The sequence below is a fragment of the Rhinatrema bivittatum genome, chromosome 2, assembly GCF_901001135.1.
Source record: "Rhinatrema bivittatum chromosome 2, aRhiBiv1.1, whole genome shotgun sequence".
In the NCBI taxonomy this organism is placed as follows: domain Eukaryota; kingdom Metazoa; phylum Chordata; class Amphibia; order Gymnophiona; family Rhinatrematidae; genus Rhinatrema; species Rhinatrema bivittatum.
The window spans coordinates 320,641,030-320,660,518 of NC_042616.1; positions in this window are offsets into that span (position 1 = coordinate 320,641,030).

The following is a 19,489-nucleotide window of genomic DNA, read 5'->3' on the forward strand; positions in this document are numbered from 1 at the left end:
ACAATAATATTGATACTGGCATGCAGGGCACATGTATGCCAGCTCATGCCAAAGGACATGGCCATTTTATAACATATGCATGTATATCCACATGGTATGAAATAGGCTGAACTTGCATACATGTGTGTGCAATTTTATATGGATGAGCACATGTATACGCAAATGCTGCCTCTACCACATAAGTGGTGGAATTTTATAAGGGACGTGCAATGACTCCATTAATAGTTTTCCCAGTTCGTTCCTAGTTCACCCAGTTAAGGGTTAGTACTTTCAACCCACTAGGTTATTAGCCTCCCTTTCCCCCTGTTAGACCCAAGCCTTAAAACCCCATTGACTAGCCAAGTTTTTTTGTTTTATTACTTCCACGCCATCCAGAGCAGTAGTAAAGTTACGTGGCAGGATATGTCAGCACACTCTTGGAGCATAAATACTTATGTGTATATTTCACTTTAAAGTTCTGGAACACCCATATTCTGCCCTTGCCCCACTCAGACCATGTCCACACCCTGCCCTTTTATGGGTCTCTCTCACTTGTTCGTGTACCGGGAGATATGTGCATACACGGTGTTCTTTTAAAATACACTCTGCATACACTGGCTGGATATACTCAAGAATCTCCCTGTTGTAGCTCTTTGAAAATAAGAATGCTTAAAGCCACTAGCTGTATAGAAAAGGTTTTTTTGTTAAATACTATAAAATAATATAAATCTTGAACATTAAATAATAAGGTACCTTATGGAGAGGCAGAGTGCCATGCATAAATTCCCTCTTAAATGATTTTACTGATAACAAATCATTATAAAGATTTACAGTTGTATATTTCTAACCCCTAAACTAGGTTACATAATTGTCAAAATTTCTATGATTTGCTTTCTATTATAAGCAAATAATCTGGTTGTATGGTAATTTGCTCTCATTCTCCAAGCTAATTAATCCTCGTCTCATAGGTAAATGTTTTCTTGGAATTTTCCCACATTAGAAACCTTGTGTTTGTCCTAAGAATATTTTTATAATCTTAGATGGAATGTTAATTAGCCTTATCCTTGTTTTTGTTCTAGATCATCCAAATTTTAAAATGCCTGCATCCGTAAATTTTTGGAGGTTACGTACATGGCTGGGCCTTGCGCATACCGCATGCATTTTTGGAAGGGCCCAGATGTGCATAATCCCCGTCACTCGCCGAAGTGCTGGGCCCTTCAAAAGGGGTGGGTTGGGGAGCGGGGTCTTGGTGGGGAGGTGCAGAGTGGGGGTGGACCAAGACAGTGCCATTAGATGCTGTCCCAGGGAAGCACGCACCAGCAGCTGGCTGGCATGTAGAAGATACTTCTGCTCTGGAGGAGCAGTTATTGAAATAAAAAAATTTGGTGTAGCTAGGTAGGGGTTAGGGATCGGAGTGGAGAGGAGAAAGGGGAGGAAGGTTAGGAAAGGGGTAGGGAAGTTCCCTCCCTGTCCACTCCTTAATTGGAGCAGACTGGAAAAGAACTGCATAAAAGGCCGATCGCATCACCATGTGTAATTTGAAAATTCCCCCCGTACACGTGATTTGCTTGCTGCCCACATAAGCATGTGCGTGGATATTAAAATCCAGTACATATGTGTGCGCAGACATTGTATTTTATAACATGTGAGCGGTGATGAGTGTTTGTTATAAAATCATCGCATCCATGTGTGCATGCTGGGAACCACATGCACATGGACACGCGCACACGGGTCTTAGAATTGACCCCTACATGTTTCTATAATCTTAGAATGCAAACTGAACTCATCCCTGTTTTTAGATGGAATGAAAAATAACCTCATATCAATTCAAAACGTTCTACAACCTTGAATCTCTGCATCTCTATCTAGCTTATAGCATCTGACTATCTAAATAAACAACTACAAGGTTGTAACACAAATATCATGTTACAATGTTATACTTATTAGCAATTATAAAGGCCGTTTATGATCAAAAATAAAAAAAAAACTTAGGGCAACAGGAATAATGACTTCTTGTCTGTCATGTCAAAAAGTGTTTTACCGAGATTTAAGTACCCACATATTCCTGGTTTTGGCGCATGTTAGGCTTTTGAAATCACCTACAGGTGATTATTTACCTCCTCCAATCCATCCCTTATGTAGTAAAATTTCCACAAAACATTTTAGCATTGACTTAACAAAAATCTTTTCAGGTGGATGCTAAAAACTCACAAGAAATCATGCAAAATTTAGCATGGAAATGGTAAAAAATGTCTGCAATAACATGCATGTGGCATTTTCATGCACAGATATTTATTGGTTAAATAGCATAAGCATGTTGCTTACTGAAGGAAAGCTAAATAAGGTTAACATGCTAAAGTATGAATGCTCATATCTCTTTTCTTCTTGTATTCCTTTGTGTACTTCCAAAGCCTGGCACATGGGACTTGTTTGTCAGTACAGAGAGAGATGAAGTAGGAGAGCTAATCCACTACAGAAGAATAGGTAAAAGGAGACCAGAGTTCCTGGAGAAGATGAAACGGTCATAAGTGTACAATTTGAACTATCTGTCCTCAATGTCAAAAAGGTCTTCAAAGAGTGGTGTGAGAGGGCATGATTAGTGATAGAAGTAAGCATGAAAGGAGGAAATCCACAGAAGGCACAGGCATCAAAACATTCTTACTTCTACTCTGTAGAGTAGGCAAAACAATAACTGCACCACACAGACTGATACTGCCTACAACGCTAATCAAAGCAATCGGTGAACTCAGGGAAGCATTTACTATTGCAAATGCAGTTCATCCTCAAGCATCTAAACATATACAGTGTAGGGATGTGAATCGTTTTAGGACGATTAAAATTATCGTCCGATAATTTTAATATCGTCTTAAACCGTTATGGAACACAATACAATAGAGATTCTAACGATTTATCGTTATAAATCGTTAGAATCGTGAGCCGGCACACTAAAACCCCCTAAAACCCACCCCCGACCCTTTAAATTAAATCCCCCACCCTCCCGAACCCCCCCAAATGAGTTAAATAACCTGCGGGTCCAGCGGCGGTCCGGAACGGCAGCGGTCCGGAACGGGCTCCTGCTCCTGAATCTTGTTGTCTTCAGCCGGCGCCATTTTCCAAAATGGCGCCGAAAAATGGCGGCGGCCATAGACGAACACGATTGGACGGCAGGAGGTCCTTCCGGACCCCCGCTGGACTTTTGGCAAGTCTCGTGGGGGTCAGGAGGCCCCCCACAAGCTGGCCAAAAGTTCCTGGAGGTCCAGCGGGGGTCAGGGAGCTATTTCCCGCCGCGAATCGTTTTCGTACGGAAAATGGCGCCGGCAGGAGATCGACTGCAGGAGGTCGTTCAGCGAGGCGCCGGAACCCTCGCTGAATGACCTCCTGCAGTCGATCTCCTGCCGGCGCCATTTTCCGTACGAAAACGATTCACGGCGGGAAATCGCTCCCTGACCCCTGCTGGACCTCCAGGAACTTTTGGCCAGCTTGTGGGGGGCCTCCTGACCCCCACGAGACTTGCCAAAAGTCCAGCGGGGGTCCGGAAGGACCTCCTGCCGTCCAATCGTGTTCGTCTATGGCCGCCGCCATTTTTCGGCGCCATTTTGGAAAATGGCGCCGGCTGAAGACAACAAGATTCAGGAGCAGGAGCCCGTTCCGGACCGCTGCCGTTCCGGACCGCCGCTGGACCCGCAGGTTATTTAACTCATTTGGGGGGGTTCGGGAGGGTGGGGGATTTAATTTAAAGGGTCGGGGGTGGGTTTTAGGGGGTTTTAATGTGCCGGTTTTGCGATTTTTAGATTTTTAGATTTTTCACGATTTTTCACGATTTTTCACGATATTTTACCCCCCCAAACGGCAACAATACGATTCCCTCCCCCTCCCAGCCGAAATCGATCGTTAAGACGATCGAGGACACGATTCACATCCCTAATACAGTGTTTTTGGCCATATTAAAAATGTTAATAATAGCAAAGACTGTTGTCGTCTGGAGCCACATTGCTTGGAAATACTGTACATTTGCTTTGTGTAAATAAAGATGGATTCATTTCTGAAGTGCTCAAGTGTACATCAGTGTGTCTTCTCAATCACTTCTTTCTCTCTTTCTATCATCATCCCCCCCACACTCTGACCTTCCTCCATGTCTTCCCATGGCCTGCTTGTGCCATATTTTATCTTTCCTTTCTTGAAGGAGGAAAGGATTGGAGGGAGACCCATTGGATAGTCAATGCTCTTGGAGAGATCCCCTAATTTTCTGACTGGCCAGGCAGTGTGGCTGACCCCTCATATATACTAATGTTGTGGAAAATGTCTCTGAATGCCTGCAGAGCTCAATGACCAGCCTAGTAAGAGCAATGATAGCAGTGATTCTAAGAATCATGCCAATACCTTGGAATCTGTTCGTTTCCAATCGTTTCTGAAAACTCAGTGCCTTTTAAATCGTGAGGTGGGGAGCAATGCTTAAAGAACTTCTGCAATATAAAGATTATTTTGTTTTAGAAGAGAAATGTGTGACATGAAATTGAATATCTGTATAAGTGTAAGACTTTGTAAAAAAGCATATGTTAGCTGTATTTTGTTTCTGCCAAAGAGAAATGGGGGCAAATGTATTCATCCCCTTTGTAGTTACGGGTATATTTGTACAGTATATAATATGCAAAGATTTCTCAAACTTTGACCCTGTGCCAATAAATCATGACCACCTCTTTGCAGAGAGTACCTTTTATATATGTGGTGTATAAGCCTTTTCTTGGTCTTTCAGCATCAGTGGTATACCCATTACCCAATATATTATCATTGGTCTGCTATTGCTATAAGGAACCTTTTGTTTCATGTACACAAATCCACTTACCTTGGCTCCAAAATCTGCACTCCTGCAGATAAAACATATCGTCCAATGCACTTCATTAATTTTAAAGTCTGCGCCCTGACACGGGTCTGTGTTTCAAAGCCCCTATTGTATCTGCATCAGGGGGAATAAATCTGGAGTGTTGCATCTGTCGCTGCTCGACGCCCTCACTCTGCCCTCTTTACCTCTGTGGCGACTCCCTCCGGGTCTGATGGACTATTAGCTGCCGTGGCGTCTTCATCCCGTCTCCCTGCGGCGTCCCTGGACTGGCTCAACACTACGGATCCAGCATGTTCCTGATGATGTAGGGCATGCACACGCGCCCCAATTGATGTACCAGCAAGGACGCGAACCTCGGGGGCATCCCCCTGAGATGACGTCATCCGCTTCCAATATAAAAGGTCTTGGTATTCGCTAACTAATCAAGTTAGCAAGGATTCGCTAAGGACTTGCTTTGGCTATCCAAGTTACTCTGCCTCCTCGGACTTACCAGGGGTACCCGCTCCTCGGGGGCCTCGCTCTCTTTTCTTTATTTCAGATTGCCGATAGGAACCTGTACTCACTCCTCGAGGGCCCATGTTCCTGAACACTCTGAAGATTCTCTATTGCCTGGAAGCTATTACAATTACAGACATTTGTGAGTTACCATCGTTCTCTCAGAGCTTTCCCTAGAACCAGGTAGTCATTCCTCGAGGGCCTAACCCTTTCCAGCTACTGAGCTTCCTAAAGACCTTATGTGAGTTTTGTCATCTAGTTCTGGTTATGAACACAGAATACCCTGTCTACTCACTATCTTTAGTTTCTCTACAGCTCAGCAACCCTGGGATCGTTGTTCCAGTACCAGAGGGACTTCAGCCCTGCCGTGCATATCAGCTCACTACTGCCACCTCTGGTGGTTCTACTAAAATAATTAAATAATTATCTGTTTCGGTCTCCGTACTCAAGCCTAGCCAGTGGTCCCTCTCAGGATATCCTCCGGGGGTGCAGTCACCTGCCATCGGCCCAAGGATCCACCTATCTACATTCCTCTACAGCTGAGTGCCCTCTCCAAGCACTCCGCTGGTACAGATTGCTACTCCTTCTCCATCAGGAGTCTTCAGCAACAGATTCATAACAGAATGCTACTCCGCAGTCTAACCCTAACAGATTGTTTACTACTCCCTCTACAGGAGCCAATCATATCAGATTGCTAACTCCTCCTTCCACAGGAGCAGATTCATAACAGATTTCTAACTCCTCCCTTCTTGAGGAGTAGATCATAACAAGATTGGTAACTCCCTGGATCCGAGAAGCAGTACTCCTGGGAATCCAGCTTAAGGTATGAGATGTCAATAACCCCATGGACCCGGCACACCTCTCCGCTTTGCAGTCTATACCGGGCCTGGCTCAACGCATCTCAGAACAGCAAGAAATGGAGAAACTTACTGCAGCATTCCATCAGCTTCATACACAGAAGATACAAGGCACAGCTTCTACCCAAGAAGGTCAGTTACAGGAGGTAACTTTATAGACTGCTGTTCCACTGGCTGCTCCTATTCGCTTCTCCAGAGAACTCCAGAAGACTTGGGGCTTTTTGAACCAGTGCAGCATGCATTTCTCCTTACAGCCTTCATTGTTTCCCATGGATCTCTCTAAGACCACCTATATCCTGTCATTCTTGGATGGGAGAACCTTGTCGTGGGCATCTATTTTGTGGGATCGCAAGGACCGTATTTTGCAGGACATAGGAGGATTTATGGACTTGTTTAAATCCGCTTTTGATGACCCTGCTCGTATGTCTGTGGCCGGTTTTGCTTTAGTGGACTTGAAGCAAGGCAACAGACCATTGGCTGAATTTGCCATAGAATTCACGACTCTTGCAGCGGAACTTCACTGGGACACCAGATGCCTCAAGACTCTCTTCTGCAGAGGCCTGGATACCTGCTTGAAAGATGAGCTGCCCGCTCGCCAGACACCTGACTCACTGGAAGAATTGATAGCCTTAGCTACTCGGATTAAATGTCGACTCCGAGACAAGGTGAAGGAACTCCGGCCTAAGGTGTTAATTGGGTTGAAACAGGCCAGTACCCCTGCACTTTGGATGGGTCCAGCAATTCCTGCTGTTGACAAAGATGCACCAATGCAACATGGTCATGGTCCCTTGATCTCAAAGGAGAGAAGATTTTGGAAGAAATGTGGCCTGTGCATGTACTGTGGTCAGCCTGGCCATGATGTCTCTACATGCCCTATTCATCCAGGAAACAGAAGGGCCTAAGTCCCGCGGGAGGACTGTTCTTGGGCCATACTGCGTTATCTCCTCCGCTCTCGTTCAGTCTCTGTGACCTCTGAACCAGCTACAGTTCGTACCCCTGCCCTGGTGGATTCAGGGGCAGGAGGCAAACTTATTCTCAGACATCTTCTGGAAGACCTGAGGAGTCCCTTCGTCAAATTAGAAGATCCATTATTGCATCACAACTTGAAGTGGGTTTTGGGCGTTCCTTTACATCGCCACTTCTCTTGAGGATCTTGATGACGTCCACAGCCGTTTTACTCCTGGCTGCTGATATTCATAGCGGTTGCTATGTTTGCCATGGCTAGATGGCGCTCTACATCTTACCGTCTTCACAGACCATCAACTTAGAGATATCTGCTATGATTGTTTCACTCGTAAGTCGTGTCTGAAGCATTACAGCATTATTAGATCCAAAGAAAATATCTCTAGCTACCAGCCTGTTTGATTTGCTGGTGCTGCCACCATCTTTCTTCCTCAATATTCCCTGAATAACCTATATGTTCAAACCAGTGTTGCTGCCCGACTCAAACTTATTCAAAATTGATTTTGAAAAATTTTATATGAGGATGGATGGAAGTTTCATAAAATGTATGCGGCACTCACCATAATGCCTTCTTTGGTTTAATCATTAACTACCTTCCAACCTCCATTTTTTAAACAATAAACCTTTCTAATATTTTGAGTATGGCTTCAACACCCATGTATTACTCATACCTTTATTTTATAATTTTTTTTTCCTTTTTTTTCTTTATTTTATTTAAAAACTTATCCGTGTGTGCACACCTCCTAAATTTATCACTGTCAAAATAGCCCAAATTATTCCTTAACTAATAATCTTTGCAAATCACAGAAGAAAATGTTGCATTAGTAATGCTTTGAATTTCAAAGTTTACTTGACCTTTTGCAGTCCCCAGCAATTCCAATATTAAATCTCTTTTTCCCTTAACATGTTGTTACCATAATCCAGTCTTTGAAAATCACCAATGGTAATATTGCATTGATAATGCTTTAAAATGCAAATTTTACTTAGCTTTTAAAAGTCTCTGACAGTTCCGATGTTAAATCTCTCTGTCCACTAGAATAATGCAACGATGTTCCGATATTCCGACTTGTACAAGTTTCGGCATAGTCTGCCTTCATCAGGAAACTTTTTACTTCTTTCTTGCTTCTAACACTGACTTGTAACTGAAATATCTGTCCTTAATTGTGCTCTCTCAGAGCCTCCTCCTGACGCTGACCTCTCTCCTCATCACTTCCTGTTTTCTTTATAAACAAACCCATGGTATACTAGTGCTACCAATCAGAAGGCTCTATACCAATGACATCCAATCCATTTGTTCATTGAGCCCAGAGGGCTGTTCAGTCTGTAATTTAAAAATCCATAACTGCTCCTGGTAATTTAGTGATGTTACACAACTCTTCTTATCATCAAGGCTATCAATCGCAGTCCACCATAGCTGGTCAAAACTGTGGTTCTTTTCCACACAATGTTGGGCTATGGGGGTTGTTACCTTCACTGTATTCAATCTTGATCTGTGCTCTATAATGCGAGCCTTAATGGCTCTGCTGGTCTGTCCCACATAGACCTTTAAACACGGGCATACAATGGCATATACAACTGATTTTGTGGTGCAATCCGTGTCTTTGTGCCTGTATATTGAATAACCTGTGGTCGGATGGATCCATGTAGTATCTTCAATTGTTGTGGCACATACTGTACATTTTCCACATTTCTTATGTTGTCCCTTCCCATACACTTTTATGGGCTCTCTCTTGCGTATGCAGTACATAATCACAGATGTTCCGGCCCCTCATTGTTGTTATTAATAGTTCCTCCATCAATAGTTCATGCAATGCCACTATATGCCAATGTCTCTTTATGGACTGTCTGATCGCAGCTAAAAAGACATTGGTATATAGTGGCATTGCATGAACTATTGATGGAGGAACCATTAATAACAACAAAGAGGGGCTGGAACATCCGTGATCAAGTAGTGCTGTTGAGGAGGCGCTAGGGGGGATTGCGCACCCTTAGCACCTCCTTGAGAGCTCAAGCCGGAGAGAGGTCCGCTGTCAGTGGCTGTCCGCTGGTTAAGAAAACGGACGCTGAATTTATCAGCATCCCGTTTTCCTGATCCAATTGCTCCATAAAGCTATCATTTATTCCATCCAGGAACTTTATCTCTCTAGTGTGTCCCGATGATACATTTACCCAGTCAATATTGGGATAATTGAAGTCTCCAGCAGAATTTATCAGCATCCCGTTTTCCTAACCAGCATACATGCAGGAATTAGAAAAATGGATGCTGATAAATTCAGCATCCATTCTCCCAACCTGACTACTGGCACCAGAAGGAGCATATAAAATCAATATTAAAGTGCCGGGCACGTAATATTAATTTATTCACTCCTTCACTTAAGGGTAGATTTTAAAAAATTCCGCGATCGCGTACTTTTGTTTGCGCACCAGGCGCAAACAAAAGTACACTGGATTTTATAAGATACACGCGTAGCCGCGCGTATCTTATAAAATTCGGGGTCGGTGCGCGCAAGGGGGTGCACATTTGTGCAACCTGCGCGCGCCGAGCCCAGCGCGCGTTGCCTGTTCCCTCCGAGGCCGCTCCGATTTCGGAGCGGCCTCGGAGGGAACTTTCCTTCACCCTCCCCCCACCTTCCCCTCCCTTCCCCTACCTAACCCACCCCCCCGGCCCTATCTAAACCCCCCATTACCTTTATCGCACGATTTACGCTTGCGAAAAGCAGAAGTAAATCTGCACGTGTCAGCCGGCTGCCCCGCTCTGTGTTCCGGTCCCGGGGGCTGGTCCAGAGGCCGCGGCCACATCTCCGGAATGCCCCCGGGCCAAAACCACGCCCCGCGTCGCCGCCCCCAAAATGCCGCATCACGCCCCCGAAACGCCGCGTCATTCAGCCATGCCCCCTCCCGCCCCTTTTAAAAAACCCCGGGACTTACGCGCGTCCCGGGGCTCTGCGCGCCCCGGCGGCCTATGCAAAATAGGCGCGCCAGCGCGCAAGTGCCCTGCGTGCGTAAATCCGCCCAGATTTACACGCGCAGGGCATTTAAAATCCGCCCCTTATTGCGGATTGGTCCTTTTACTGTCACATGTCAAGGAACCAGTACAGAAAAGCAGTTTTTTCTGCTTTTCTGTAATAGTTTTAGTAGCGCTCAGCAATTAACACCTGCTCCGGGCAGGCGTTAATTTTGAATCGCTACAATTAGGGATGTGAATCGGGCTTCGGACAATTGAAAATATCGTCGATATTTTTAAAATCGTCAGAAATCGGGGGCTCCCCCAAAACGATAGGAAAACCCCACAATATTGATCGTGGGGGTTCCCTTATCATTTTGGAGAAGGGCAGGAAAACCGGCACACAAAAATAACCCCTAAACCCACCCCGACCCTTTAAAAGTAACCCCTTAGCTTCCCCCACCCTCCCGACCCCCCAAAAAACTTTTTACAGGTACCTGGTGGTCCAGTGGGGGTCCCGGGAGCGATCTCCCGCTCCGGGCCTTCCTCCCGCACCTGGGCCGTGGGCTGCCACTAATCAAAATGGCGCCAATAGCCCTTTGCCCTTATCATGTGACAGGGTATCCATGCCATTGGCCGGATCCTGTCACATGGTAGGAACACTGGATGGCCAGCGCCATCTTGTGCTTCTACCATGTGACAGGGGCTGACCAATGGCACTGGTAGCCCCTGTGACATAGTAAGGGCAAAGGCTATTGGCGCCATTTTGATTACTGGCAGCCGATGGCCCGAGTACAGGAGATCGCTCCCGGACCCCCGCTGGACCACCAAGGCTTTTGGCAAGTCTTGGGGGACCCTCCTGACCCCAACAAGACTTACCAAAAGTCCAGCAGGGGGGCCCTTACTATGTCACAGGGGCTATCGGTGCAATTGGTCAGCCCCTGTCACATGGTAGGAGCACAAGATGGCGCCGGCCATCCAGTGCTCCTACCATGTGACAGGATCCAGTCAATGGCCCGGATACCCTGTCACATGGTAAGGGCAAAGGGCCATCGGCGCCATTTTGATTAGTTGCAGCCGACGGCCTGGGAGCAGGAGGACGACCCACAGAGGGAGATCGCGGGAGATCGCTCCCGGCAACCCCACTGGACCACCAGGTACCTGTAAAAGGCTTTTGGTGGGGTCAGGAGGGTGGGGGAAGCTAAGGGGTTACTTTTAAAGGGTCGGGGTGGGTTTTTTGTTTATCGGCTGGGGCGCAGCCGATAAAGAAAACCGCGATCGGGCCCGATTGAAAAAAACCCACATGTGAATCGGAACTGGAATCCGAACCGATTCCAGTTCCGATTCACATCTCTAGCTGCAATGTGCATTAGACGTGCATTGTAGAGGCGTTAATCTCCTTATTGCATAAGTAGATTAGTTAGCGCCTCTACAACCCGTGTCCAATTGCGGGTTATACAGAATGCTGGGCTCAGTTCACTATATTGCATCGGCCCCTCTGTGTTGCTGACCTGTCCTGAAGTTAGTGAGATACCATGTTCGGTTAAAATTGACAGAGAATAGGTGAAGGCTATGCTCTGGCTGATTCAGGAACGTTATTAAATCACAACAGAAAAAAACACTCTTCATATATTCACAGTTCACAAAGAAGCAATATAGTAAGTTACAATCTCTCAGTCTGGGCCATTCCTAAGGTTCCTCCTGTTTCCCCAAGGCTTCCTGTTCCCTTCTATGCCTGGCTAGAAATACATTTCCTGGGGCCTTCTCCTAGACCATATTCCCTGTTGTCTGGAGCTTAAGGTGGACTGGGCTAGATCTCTGTCTCCAGTCCCTTAAGATATTTTTGGGTTTTCTTGTGTATAATTCTTCATATATCCTCCTCCTCAGCTAAAACGTATTAGGTTGAGCACTTGCCCTTACTAAAGGTATATTCCTTGTTTCTCTCTTCACTCTCTGTGCTAAGCTAGGGCTGCTAACCTGTCTAAGGTTTCCCCTCCCCATGTTATTTGGGAAACCACTCCAGAATTTCTGGGGTGCCTTCTGTTCCAATCTGGTTTGACTGTCCATAAGCTGACCTCATATCATTTTAGAATAGCGACAATCATGCCCTAAAACCAGTGGATAAGGGAGCTTGGGCAATATCTCCATTTCCATAATAGTTTGCCCTGCTGGGGTTGTTAGCAGGATATGACTGGTTGGGTGGGTACTGCTTTTGTCACCATGTACACAGATCAGCACCACTTTTTTCTTCTCATTGATATCCTCTCTCTTGGTCAAATCCTTATGAACAAAAATCTTACTACACCCTGAGTCTACCAGGATTGGGTGGGAACTTCATCCAGTTTGACCTAGATTATAAATTCCTGATTACAGCTGTGAAGTTTTGCTAAAGTGTTTGCCCATTGCTGTTCGCACTTTTTGTTCCCATTCTTGGGGCCACACTCCATAGCCTATTCCTTTCTTGCCATGTTCTGCTAGATTATACTTTCACACTATGTCTTCAAGCTATGGGCACTCTTCAACCTTGATGTACTCTGCCTTACATTAGGAGCATGCCCGCAAGGAGGGTTCCTGTTTACCTTTACCCATTCCTCCCAAAGGTTCTTCATTTTCTTTTTTTCCATGTAGGCAGCGTTTTTCCATTGTCCAATGTCCACATCCTGCATCACAGAAGAAGAAAGTATCTATACCCTTATTTCTAGGTTGTACCAGTCCTTCTGAGATCTTGTTTTCTCACCTTGAGGATTGACCAAGCTTAGGAGACTTTCCTTTGTCCACATGGACTTTCACCTCTAGTGCCGGTTGTGTCACCATGTTGATGTCCATCATTTCAATTGTTCATACCAGCAGTTTCTGGCCAAGTGAGCTCTTTTTCCACATTTGAGCAAGTGAGAGAAGGTGTTGATTGTGTGCTGGGCCCAGACCCTGAACTGTCCACTCCAGAGGGTCATTGCTGGGGTCCTCTGCTCTTATTACTATGCCACAAAGCCTATGTAGGCTGCATGTCTAACCGCCGTACCACTTCAGACATTAACTAGGTCTGATGGAAGGCAACAGCCACTTCTAGGATGGTGACCTTGACTTCCACATAGGTGGCTGTTTCCTGCAAATTGGCCTCTTGAAAGGCCATTTGGCTTTTGCCTATAAGCAAATTTGATAAACATGGGTTCCTGTAGGCTGCGGGTCCTCCTCTGCCTTCATCTTATACAGGATGGGAGGTGGCGTATTCACCCACCTTGGGGCAGCTTTCTGGAGCTGCTGCTGGCCTTCCTTCTAGGTTTGTATCACTCACTCCATGTTGGCTTATTAGTCCTGGTTACTCAGTGAATCCATGAAAGACTCTGCGCTATTCCCAAGCACCTGGACAAGAAGCCTTCATCTTTATTTTCGTTTTCTTGAAAAGCAAACCCTGCCTGTTTAGCACTGCTTCACTGTTAATTCCTTCTCTGAAGGTGGAATTATTCTCCTTAGCCTGTTTAAATCCTTCTCCCAGGCAGCTGCTGTCTCTGGCCCCCAGGAAACAGGAGAAAGTAAAACAATAAATGCTCTACTGATTGGTGTAGATCTCTGACTATGCAAGCATAGCTCAGAAATCCCTGAACTGACATCATATGTGGCACCGTATGCAGACAGAATGGCCAGAGAATATATGCAGGCTGGGCTCTGGCTGAATATTCAGGAACTTTATTAAGTCACAACAGAAAAAGCACTGCATTCCTTCAAGTCTTACAAACAAAGAAGCAACATAACACACTCTCAGTTTGGGCCTTTCCTAAGTTTCCTCCTGTTTCTTCAGAGCCTGCTGTTCCTTCCTGGTCCTGGCTAGATAATTACCTTCCTGGGGCTTCCTTCTAGACCAGGATTCCCTGTTCTCTGGGGCTTAAGGTCTACCTGGCTAGATCTCTGGATCCGGCTCCTTAAGGTAGTCTTGGGTTTTCTTGTGTATACCTTTTCACAGTCAGCCAGGTAAACTTATCAGGCTAACTTTAAGGTAGCCAGGTATATTTAATGACACAACAGCTAAGTTAGCTGGATAAGTGATCTGGCTAACTTTCTGATTTGCATAGTGGCTGAATATGGACCTCAATATTAATGTTTGAGTAATCAGATTGTGGAATTTTTTCATTAGTATAAAGAGTTCAAATAACATAAGAATGCAAGATTTGCCATACAGGGTCAGAGTAAAGGTCCATCAAGCCCAGTATCCTATTTCCAACAGTGATCAATCCAAATCACAAGTACCTTTCAGGATTCCATAAAAGTAAATAGATTCTATGTTGCTTATCCCAGGGATAAACAATGGATTTCCCCAAGTCCACTTAATAATGGTTTATGGACTTTTACTCCAGAAAACTTGTCCAAAATTTTTCAATACTCAGCTACACTAAGGGCAGGATTTTAAAACCTATGCGCGAGGAGTACATTTGTGCTCGCTACCCGGCGCGCACAATTGTACGCCCGATTTTTTAACATGCGCGCACAGCCGCATGCGTGTTATAAAATCTGGGGTCGGCATGAACAAGGGGGTGCACACTAGTGCACCTTGCGTGCACCGAGCCCTAGGGGAGCTGCGATGGCTTTCCCCGTTCCCTCAAAGGTCACTCCTAAATCGAAGCAGCTTCGGAGGGAACTTTCCTTCCACCCCCCACCCCCCACCTTCCCCTCCCTTCCCCTACCTAACCCGCCCCCCAGCCCTACCTAAACCCCCCCCCCCCCATAGCTTTGTTATGTAAGTTGCACCTGCCTCTGGGCAGGCGTTGATTGCATGCGCTGGCCAAGTGCCGGCATGCGACCCCCGGCATGGTCGCTGTGCCAGAGGCCTTGGTCCCGCCCCGCCCCGCCCCTTTCACAAAGCCTCGGGACATATGCGCGTCCTGGGGCTTGCGTGCATCGCTGGGCCTATACAAAATAGGCTCGGCGCGTGCAGGAGCAGTTACGCGCATAAATCCTGAGGATTTACGCTCGCAACCCTTTGAAAATCTGGCCCTAATAGCTATCACCACATCCTCTGGCAATGAATTCAAGAATTGAATTAAGCATTGAGTAAAAATAATATTGTCTCCTATTAGCATGTTCCTTAGTCTTTGAACTTTTTGAAAGAGTAAACAACCATTTTGCATTTACCTGTTTGACTCCATTCATTATTTTATAGACTTGCATATCTCCTATCAGCCATCTCTTCTACAAGCTGAAGAGCCCTAATATCTTTAGCCTTTCTTTAAAGGGGAATCATTTCATCCCTTTTATCATTTCAGTCACACTTTTCTGTATCTTTTCTAATTCTGCTATATCTTTTTTGAGAAATGGTGATCAGAATTGCACATAATACTCAAGATATGGTCACACCATGGAGCAATATGATATTCTCTGTTTTATTCTCTATTCTTTTCTTGATAATTCATTGCATTCTATTTGCTTTCTTGGCTGTCGCTGTACGCCAAACAGATGATTTCAACAAATTGTTCACAATTATGCTTAGATTCTTTTCCTGAGTAGTGACTGTTAATGTGGAACCTTGCATTGTGTTGCTTTAATTTAACTTGCTCTTCCCTAAGTGCATCACATTGCACTTGTCCACATTAAATGTCATTTGACATTTTCATGCCAAGACTCCCAGTCTTGCAAAGTCTTCTTGCAATTTATCACTATCTTCTTGTGATTTAACAATTTTGAATAATTTTGTGTCATATTCAGATCTGATCATCCCACTCACTGTTCCCAGTTCCAGATAATTTAAAATGATGCTAAAAAGTTGTGGTCCCAGAACAGATCCTTGGGGCACTACACTATTCAGCTTTCTCCTTTGTGAAAATTGACCATTTAGCTCTACTCTCTGTTTTCTATCTTTTAACAAGTTTCCAATCCACATTACCTACTATCCCATGATTTTTTTAATGTCCTCAGATGTCTCTGATGAGGGACTTTGTCAAACACTTTCTGGAAATCCGGAGACACCACATATAATATTTCTCATTTTTATCCACATGTTTATTTACACCTTCAAAAAAATCTAGCAGATTGGTAAGGCAAGACATTTTTGGCTAAATCTATGTTGAGATTGTCCCATTAAATTATGACTATCTGTATGTTTAATAATTTTGTCCCTTTTGATAGTTTCTAACATTTTGCCCAGCACTGATATTAGGCTCATTCGTCTGTAGTTTCCTGGATCACCACTGCAAACCTCTTTAAAAATTGGAACCCCTTGTCAGGATGCCTTATTACATCTTCCAGGGAATCCCCTTTAGCTATAATAGTCTCTCTTATCTTTTATCCATTGAGAGAGAGCAGGAGAGAGACTCTATATAGAATTCACTATGTCAATGTCTAATTATACCAATGTAAGAGGGGTACATTTAATTCATTGTGGGGTTTAGGGGGGTTGGTGTAGGTTTTGGGGGGGTTACATACACAGTCAGAAGTATGAACAGCAAAGCTGACATCACTGAAGATTTTCCGTTTGAATCGATGAAAGGTAAAAGAGGAGTTGATTTGTACAATGCACTCTCTACCTAGCTTGTTGCACTCTCTACCGAGCTTGTTTGAAGCTAGGTAGAGAGTGCATTATACAGATCAGCTCCTCTTGTACCTTTCATTCATTCTTTCAAATGACAGAAATTACCTCTGCGATGCAGAAGCAGGGTAATGTATGTATGTATTTATTTATTTATAATCGTTTATATGCCGAGGTATAGCAAGCTGCTTTCACTCTGGTTTACAGTTTAACAACATAATACAGATAAAAGAACCACATATTACAGATCAGGAACAGTATAACTGATTAGCATATAAACTGGATGCCTTATTACATTTTATAAACCAGCGAGTTGATTATAATTATCCTAACCACGCCCCTTTTTTATCGCAGGCACTATTTTCTCTATATTTATTGCATTTTGATGTTTGTTATCTTCTGTAATTTCTGTTAACATTTCATTGTTTGTATGGTCATTCTGACCAGGTGGATGGTAATACAACCCCAATTTTATTTTATCCTTCTTTTTGTATGGAATTTCTATCTAGAAGGGTTCTACAATACATTTTGTTTCCTGCAGAATTTTTATCCTGTTTGATTCAATGTTTTCTTTAATAAACAGTACCACCCCTCCACCATTTTGGTCCATGACATTATTGCAATATAGTTTATAATCTGGTATGGCAGTGTCCCATTGGTTATGCTTCTTCTACCAGGTCTCTGTCAGTTTTATCTACCTCTTCATTCAGTGCTATAGACTCTACCTTGCCCATTATTTTTTAGACTTCTAGCATTTGTATACAGTAGTGTGATTCCAAATACCATTTGTATTTATTTTATTTATTCTTAATTAAATAAACTGAATGTAGACAATAAAAGACATTCACTGGTTGTGGTAGATTTTAATTAATCTTCTAAAATAGTATCACTGAAGTGGTTGAATTTGTTCTCATAAGCAGGTGGAAGTAGTGTACACAGTGACAGATGGAATGTCAATATCATTTTCAGCTAAATGCCAACCATCATGCTATCCAAAAGAGTGACAAAGTTTGGTGTGATTCCGTATCCAAAAGCTATTAGAAAAAAGCATGCACTGTGACTAGCTATTCAAAATTACAGTCAGTACAATTGTAAGCAAAAATATTAAATGACACCACAGAAGATAATATTTCCTATACATCTGTCAGTTCTAGGAAGATTTTGTAAATGCTTAATGGAAAAGTATATAAAGATTAACTCTAACTTACAGTATAGAATAGCAACGTTGAAACATTTATATTAGTATGCTGTTCCTACTGCTTTATATGCCACCGAGTTTTGCAAGCAATTAATGCAATCAGTTTTAGGAATAATGGTTCATTTCATCTCCAGTTATGCATATAAACTTACTGGATTACTGAAGGCACCAAATGTTGTGACTAAGAAAACTGTATGACAAAAAGTTAATTTTTGACCTAGGCAAATGAAAATAATCACACAATAAGGTGAATTTTAAGAAGCTGCATGCATAAAACCAGTATGTATGCTTGTAAATAGCATATATTTGTGTATATACAATTCTATAAATCTCAAATATACATGCATAAGTGTTATGGGAGTCTCAGTTTAGTGGACCCTTGGGCCGACCTGCAGGAGATTGGGAAAGGTGGTCAATGTCTCTAGTATCTGGCAGGCCGGGAGGCAGATGTTCAGGCAGGACGGAGATGCTCTTCACCCTCGAAGCTGGTGCTCCCCCGGAAGGAGCCCGTAGGAGCCCAACCGCTGGGACTTAGGCGGCTTCACCCTTGGAAGCTGAAGCCCCCCCGGGAGGAGCCCGTAGGGGCTCGGCCGCTGGGACTTAGGCAGGTTGTTTTTTTTTTTTTTTTTTCAAATCTGTTTATTGAGGTACCACAACCAACAGCATTACAACATATAAATACTAGGGATGTGAATCGTGTCCTCGATCGTCTTAACGATCGATTTCGGCTGGGAGGGGGAGGGAATCGTATTGTTGCCGTTTGGGGGGGTAAAATATCGTGAAAAATCGTGAAAAATCGTGAAAAATCGTGAAAAATCTAAAAATCTAAAAATCGCAAAACCGGCACATTAAAACCCCCTAAAACCCACCCCCGACCCTTTAAATTAAATCCCCCTCCCTCCCGAACCCCCCCCAAATGAGTTAAATAACCTGCGGGTCCAGCGGCGGTCCGGATCGGCAGCGGTCCGGAACGGGCTCCTGCTCCTGAATCTTGTTGTCTTCAGCCGGCGCCATTTTCCAAAATGGCGCCGAAAAATGGCGGCGGCCATAGACGAACACGATTGGACGGCAGGAGGTCCTTCCGGACCCCCGCTGGACTTTTGGCAAGTCTCGTGGGGGTCAGGAGGCCCCCCACAAGCTGGCCAAAAGTTCCTGGAGGTCCAGCGGGGGTCAGGGAGCGATTTCCCGCCGCGAATCGTTTTCGTACGGAAAATGGCGCCGGCAGGAGATCGACTGCAGGAGGTCGTTCAGCGAGGGTTCCGGCGCCTCGCTGAACAACCTCCTGCAGTCGATCTCCTGCCGGCGCCATTTTCCGTACGAAAACGATTTGCGGCGGGAAATCGCTCCCTGACCCCCGCTGGACCTCCAGGAACTTTTGGCCAGCTTGTGGGGGGCCTCCTGACCCCCACAAGACTTGCCAAAAGTCCAGCGGGGGTCCAGAAGGACCTCCTGCCGTCCAATCGTGTTCGTCTATGGCCGCCGCCATTTTTCGGCGCCATTTTGGAAAATGGCGCCGGCTGAAGACAACAAGATTCAGGAGCAGGAGCCCGTTCCGGACCGCTGCCGTTCTGGACCGCCGCTGGACCCGCAGGTTATTTAACTCATTTGGGGGGGGGTTCGGGAGGGTGGGGGATTTAATTTAAAGGGTCGGGGGTGGGTTTTAGGGGGTTTTAGTGTGCCGGCTCACGATTCTAACGAT